This window comes from Lactuca serriola, chromosome 8 (genome assembly GCF_051521515.1).
Source record: "Lactuca serriola cultivar US96UC23 chromosome 8, Lser_US96UC23_V15, whole genome shotgun sequence".
In the NCBI taxonomy this organism is placed as follows: domain Eukaryota; kingdom Viridiplantae; phylum Streptophyta; class Magnoliopsida; order Asterales; family Asteraceae; genus Lactuca; species Lactuca serriola.
In genome coordinates this window covers 12,159,509-12,165,441 of record NC_136415.1, presented here as the reverse complement: position 1 = coordinate 12,165,441, position 5,933 = coordinate 12,159,509, and the positions used below count along the sequence as shown (strand labels likewise).

General features: G+C 32.1%; 1 long non-coding RNA gene across 5 annotated transcripts; it reads left to right on the top strand.

Annotated features, from left to right (window-relative positions):
• The first annotated feature begins 259 nt into the window (after window positions 1-259).
• On the top strand, window positions 260-5,437 carry LOC145071269 (uncharacterized). 5 transcript variants are annotated; one of them, XR_013690340.1, is made up of 5 exons: window positions 1,244-2,668; window positions 2,851-2,951; window positions 3,110-3,176; window positions 3,555-3,644; window positions 3,933-5,437. It is a non-coding gene; the product is annotated as an uncharacterized LOC145071269 (long non-coding RNA). The 5 variants fall into 5 exon arrangements; XR_013690339.1 differs by having other exon boundaries at window positions 3,555-4,582; window positions 4,688-5,437; XR_013690341.1 differs by adding an exon at window positions 3,255-3,464 and having other exon boundaries at window positions 3,555-5,437.
• Window positions 5,438-5,933: the final 496 nt, after the last annotated feature.

Genomic DNA, 5,933 nt, shown 5'->3' with positions numbered 1-5,933 from the left:
CGGTTGCGGTTTATATGGTTAATTTTAGTTGCGGTGCGGTTTTTGCTCACCCCTAATTCCATGTTGTATATTCCCACTTCCATAGTTCCATATCAATGGGTGTTCACCTTTGTGTTTGACACATGTGTTTTTTTTTTTAATACAAACTTATCTAAAGAAAACGAGAGGTACATATTTCAAATCTAATGGAAAGCAAAGAGTAACTACATATTTGTGGGTTTAACCACTTTAAATGCATCTCAACCACATATTAATGAGTTTTGGTGCTTATCTATAACAGTTCACTTTTGTTTCCTCCATTAAAAAAAATACATCCGTTTGTGTTTTTGTTTTGACAAATAGATGCGGATGGAAGCCAATGATGGGAAGTGATAAGGTAAATAGTTACTAAAACCTACTGCAAACCCTATATTTTTTGTTGTTTTCGTTTAAAATAGTAAAACATGTAATATTTTGTAGATTATAACATCATATTTTAACTTCTTCCGATTATTATTACAAGATTGTACTTTGAAAGTTTTATTATTTTGGCTGCTTTTTAAAAGTATATTGATAATATGTGTTAACATGCATAGATTTTATATAACATTCATCCTATTTACTTTTTATTCTAACCCCGCAACGCGGGAAAATCTTTTTTAGTTGAAATGAAAAAGAAATTATTTATTTTGTTTGAAGGAATAAAATAATTTTTTGTTCAAAAAGATAGATGTAATTATTTTACTCTTGTTAATTTGTAATTTTAGAAGAAGAAGATATCTAGTATAATGGTATAATGGAATCCAAAGAATAAAAGTAGAAATGAAATAGTTCAATGTTCATGACTTCATTCCGATTTCTTTTTGTTTTGTTAATTTCATTCTTTAATCATGATTTTTGAATTTTATTTTATAACGGAGTGAAATTTAACAAGTTTTTATTATGTTTAATTTTCTTATTTTGTAAATGATTCCAAATTTAAATTAAATAGTTGTATAATTTTGTAAATAATTCTAAATTTATAACTAAATAGTTGTATTATAGTGTTTTAAATATACGTTCTATTTATATATAATATTATGCATTCATATTAAAACACATTTCATTTTATATATATATATATATATATATATATATATATATATATATATATATATATTAAAGTTTTCTTCCCTTGTCTACAGTATTTGCATTCTCTTTTGGCTTATATGACCCTTTTATTTTTCGTGTACTCTATTTCATTCATTCCTTTTAAATTGTTGTTTATCCCCCTGTACTTGTGTTTATTTGTCATTCCTTTATTTTATATGTTAAGAAGTTGCTAAGCTTTTGGCAATTTTGATCCTTTATTTGTTTCTCTATTGTCACTTGTGGCTGGGTTTCCAATTGAACCTCTTGATTGGACCTTCTTCCCTTGTCTACAGTATTCTGCATTCTCTTTTGGTTTATATGGCTTCTATTTTTCGTGTCCTTTATTTCATTCATTCCTTTTAAATTGTTGTTTATCCCCCTTACTTATGTTTATTTGTCATTCATTTATTTTATATGTTAAGAAGTTGCTAAGCTTTTGGCAATTTTGATCCTTTATTTGTTTCTCTATTGTCACTTGTGGCTGGGTTTCCAATTGAACCTCTTGATTGGACCAAATAAAAGTAAAACACCATTATTTTTTTAAACTTTTTTCTTTTATTACTTTCCTGGGTTCCAATAAAATACACGTGTTACTGATACCAACTGTGCACCGCTATAGAAGCCAATAGAAATATGGTTACTGTCACCGACTCACATCCATCGATCCAAATACATCTCTATTCTTTCTACATACCTCCCTCTTCTCTGTGACCTTCCCCAATGATCTTGGAAGAAATACACCACCGATCAACCGAAATAGGTCTCCGATTCATGTCTATCTTTGTTCCATATTTCTCCGGTTTCCTTTTTTTTTTTAATTTGTCCTCACCTTCACTTTCCGGTTCGTGTGTTTGTGTAAAGAGAGAGGTAGTGAAAAACCGAACGGAAAGAAAAGGACTTGAAGGCGGCGGTCAGAGATTGAAGTGAATCCGACCAATCTTAGGTGAGCAAGAAGGAATGATGAGGTCAACGACAGACGGGTATGTAATTTACTTTGAATAAACCGATCCCTTTTTCCTCTCAGTCCACCTCTTGAACTTCCACACCATTTGTTCTTTGTTTCTATTCCACCTTTGTCTAAGGAGGGTTCCACATGGAGCGATTATATGTCACAGTGTCGCAAACTGTTCCTCATCGACCCTTTAAATCAAAGTTTGATGCCTCTTGTCTGTTATCGACAAAGAAAAACGGAGGTGGGTTCCTTCGATCCTTCACTGGTCAAAAATAAATACGAAGGAAACAACTGGTCATGGCATTTGTCGATGGTGTTGGTCTGAGGAAAACATCACTCTATTCTATTTCTTCTAACGCTTCTGTCGATACTCGATCATTACGCCATCGTTGTATTTGATTTCAGGTTTGTCACATCGACTTCAATGACGACTCATGTAAGGAATTGTTGAATAGAGACAAAATTCATGGTTTATTTTCCCTATTTACTTTGACGGGGTAGTGGTGAAGATGGATTGTTATTTGCCCTGCCTGATTACACAAACTGAAAGTGGCCTTTGGGGTCACCTTCATAAATTTCAACTTCTACGCTTCCATATATCTCTAGGTATCTCTATTTCTGATCAAAGTTGCCTATATTTATTTCAATTGTAGAAGTATAAGTAAGTATACACTAAATGTATGGTTCTTCAATTTTTATTTTAGGATGTTGAATTTTCTATTCTTTAGTCAAAATAGATAACTGAGTTTATGATGATTTTGTATGTGTTTTGCCTTCATCTTCTTTAGGAGAAATGACAATAGAAAGAGTTTGTGGCGACGACGAGAAGAGCACATTTCCGTTGCTAATCTTTTACCCGAACAAACAGAATGAGAAAACCTTTCACCATGTAAGATTTCATTTTCAAATACAAAATGAGTTAAAGAGAATTTAGTTTCTGAGGATGTATGAATTAATGGTTTCCTTCGGTTGTAATACAGAGTCGTTTTCGATCTTTTTCTATCCAACACTGAAATTTTTGCTTTTTACTACATTTTTTATTGGTAGGGACCAGTATGTGAATCAGCGAGAATCGACTCTAATTTCTTCATTCCACAGCTTGGAAATCACAAGGGTATGTTTCCTTCTTTCAGTATCCTATGTCCTAAATGGTGAGGTCCCATATTGACTATCATGAGGTCTTTTCTTGTAGCTGGTCCAGTCATTTAGATCAATATGAGACAAAGGAGATGAAATTGAATCAATAGCCCTTTCTTTTTACCTAAATCTTACATTAACAAGAAGTGTCCTTTCACCAGTGATGTCTACATCACTGGCTGTATCTTAAATGGAAAATTCCAAAGATGGTTATGACCATCATTGTTTGAAGGGATTGTTTTCACTATATAAACAAGTAACAAAGGTGAGATCGAAGATTGTGAGTGTGATTTTACCATTTTACCCCTCATTAATCATGATTTTCCATTCTAATTATTGTTGTTTATTGTTTCAGATATGATAAGAGACACTCCAACACTCTAGCTCACATCTCACCATGTTTCGATGTGAAGGAAGGTGACCATGTCATCATTGGGCAATGCAGGTTTGTTTATATAAAAATATATCCTTCATTGATTTCATTAATTTAACTCAACTGTTATAGCATCCTGTTTTTATTTGTTCCTACGATAGCTTTCTGATTTGAAAATTCTACCTATTTACATTAATCTCATTCGAAGGCAACAAAATTTACTGATATTGTATGGAAGATTAATTACGTACAATGCCTTTATTTAAAAAAAAACAGCAACAAAATGTTGTAATCGCAAGAAATATCAAATGAAAATATGTTGATGAATCTTACATTTACCCTTTAATTTTAAAATCACAGGAAATGAAGGATGTGTGTAAAAGTAGCCAAATTTTTTAAAGAGCAACAAAATGTGGAGCCAAATTATATATATAAAAAAAGGTGTTGCATTTACTGCAGGATACATAGGAACAATAGGCATTATTGTGTTATCAAATGTTACAATACTTTCACAAAAGCTAAAATACACCTAAATCTCATGAGTTTTTTTCTAGCTCTCAATTATTTACGATTCCTTTTGTTTTAATAGCTTTTCTACTATCATTCTCTTTCTGTTTCTATATACAACTGTTCATACGCAATGTCATTAGAGAACCTTGGTTAAGTGATTACCATGATAAATTTCTCCTCTTCAGGAGGACTAAATCGTCATTCTACCATTCCAAATTCATCATTTAATAGAGTAACTTTTTAACTAATCTTATTAGTTATCATCTCACCCACACCCCTCCTCTATATGACTTTTGAGGTAAACTTGATATAACTACTTAATAGAGAAAGCCACAAAAATGGGCTTACCCCTTAACTCCTATCTTTCACTTTCTCAAAAAACAGTATTTATCTAGACAAGACTTTCTTGTGGAGCCATGTAGACTTGATTTGAATCTAACACGTTATTTTGATACCTGAAACTGTGGTTATGACACTAAAGCAACGCTCAGAAGTCTAAGGTTGGTCAGCTCTCATTTGCTAAACAAATACAATTTCACTATGTCAATTATGTATTTAGTATCTCATTTTCTTTATAATTCCTTAAATTATGACACTTGGGACAGGTATTGGAGAAGTCATCATAAACGACAACATGGATTGAAGATTTCGCTACGATGTAGCAGGTCATTCATAAAAAAAATGACATACAATGTGGATGGAATCATGGAACAAGGTTTAAAAATGTAGAATCTCTTTTATAATTTTTTTTATCTGTTAAATCTATGATGCCTATTAGACTAATGAATAAGTTATTCTATACATAATGGAATATAACAAAAGTGGAGGAGCTCCTTAATTTGTGTTTGTAGTCTGCAGGTTTAGTGTAATTCTTTTTCGATTACAACTTGGTGAAATTGTATACTTTTATGGCTTTGTTAAAATGCTTTGTTGACATGCTATCGGCTGGCATCACGAGATGAACTAAATGGATAGAGATGGAATTCACCAGTTTTTCAATTTGTATTTGTACCTTTGATGTTTACAATAACGATACACCATTTGTTAGTACAAGATTCCATTAGAGCTCTAAGAGTTGACAATCACCAATCAGGTTATTACCGACATCGACAAGGACACAGTGCTCATGCTTGACATGTTCGACATGATGCAGGAAAACATCACAACAGCCATCAAAATATGCAATAAGATCATCCAGGACCATCCAACACCACGACGAACATCCACCGTTTTTGCATGCGCTTTTGTAATGAAAGATTATTAACTACTTCTTACAACATCCACCACTTTTGTAACCATCTATGTAATGAATCACTATGTAACCACCATATAATGAATGAATATGTTTTTATCCATATCCTATTAATCCAACCACAAACAACATTCCCCTTAACTCAAAACGGTAAACATACGTACACCACCTAACCCCCGCGTAGTGGGGGACTTGCATCTAGTTTACATATTAACATGAACAAGTTTCATACATTCATTATTTCTTTTATTTGTCACTTCATACTTCATGCAATTAAATAAAACGTACACCGTATGAGCTTTTACGTACATCATATGAGCTTTTATTTTTCATTCCATCATTGAATAGAAAAGAAAAAAAAATCCAATATCTCATTTTATATATGTGGTTTTAAAGATACAAAGTTTTATTTTAAGGGATAATGACTTGAAAGGGTAACGAACTATTGACTTTGTTCATATTTAGTCACTAAACTTTTTTTTCGTTATTTATTTGCCACTGAACTATTGAAATTGTTTACATTTTACCCTTATGACCGGTTGTTACCGGTCATAAGGGTAAAATGTGAACAGTTTCAATAGTTCAGTGGCAAATAGATA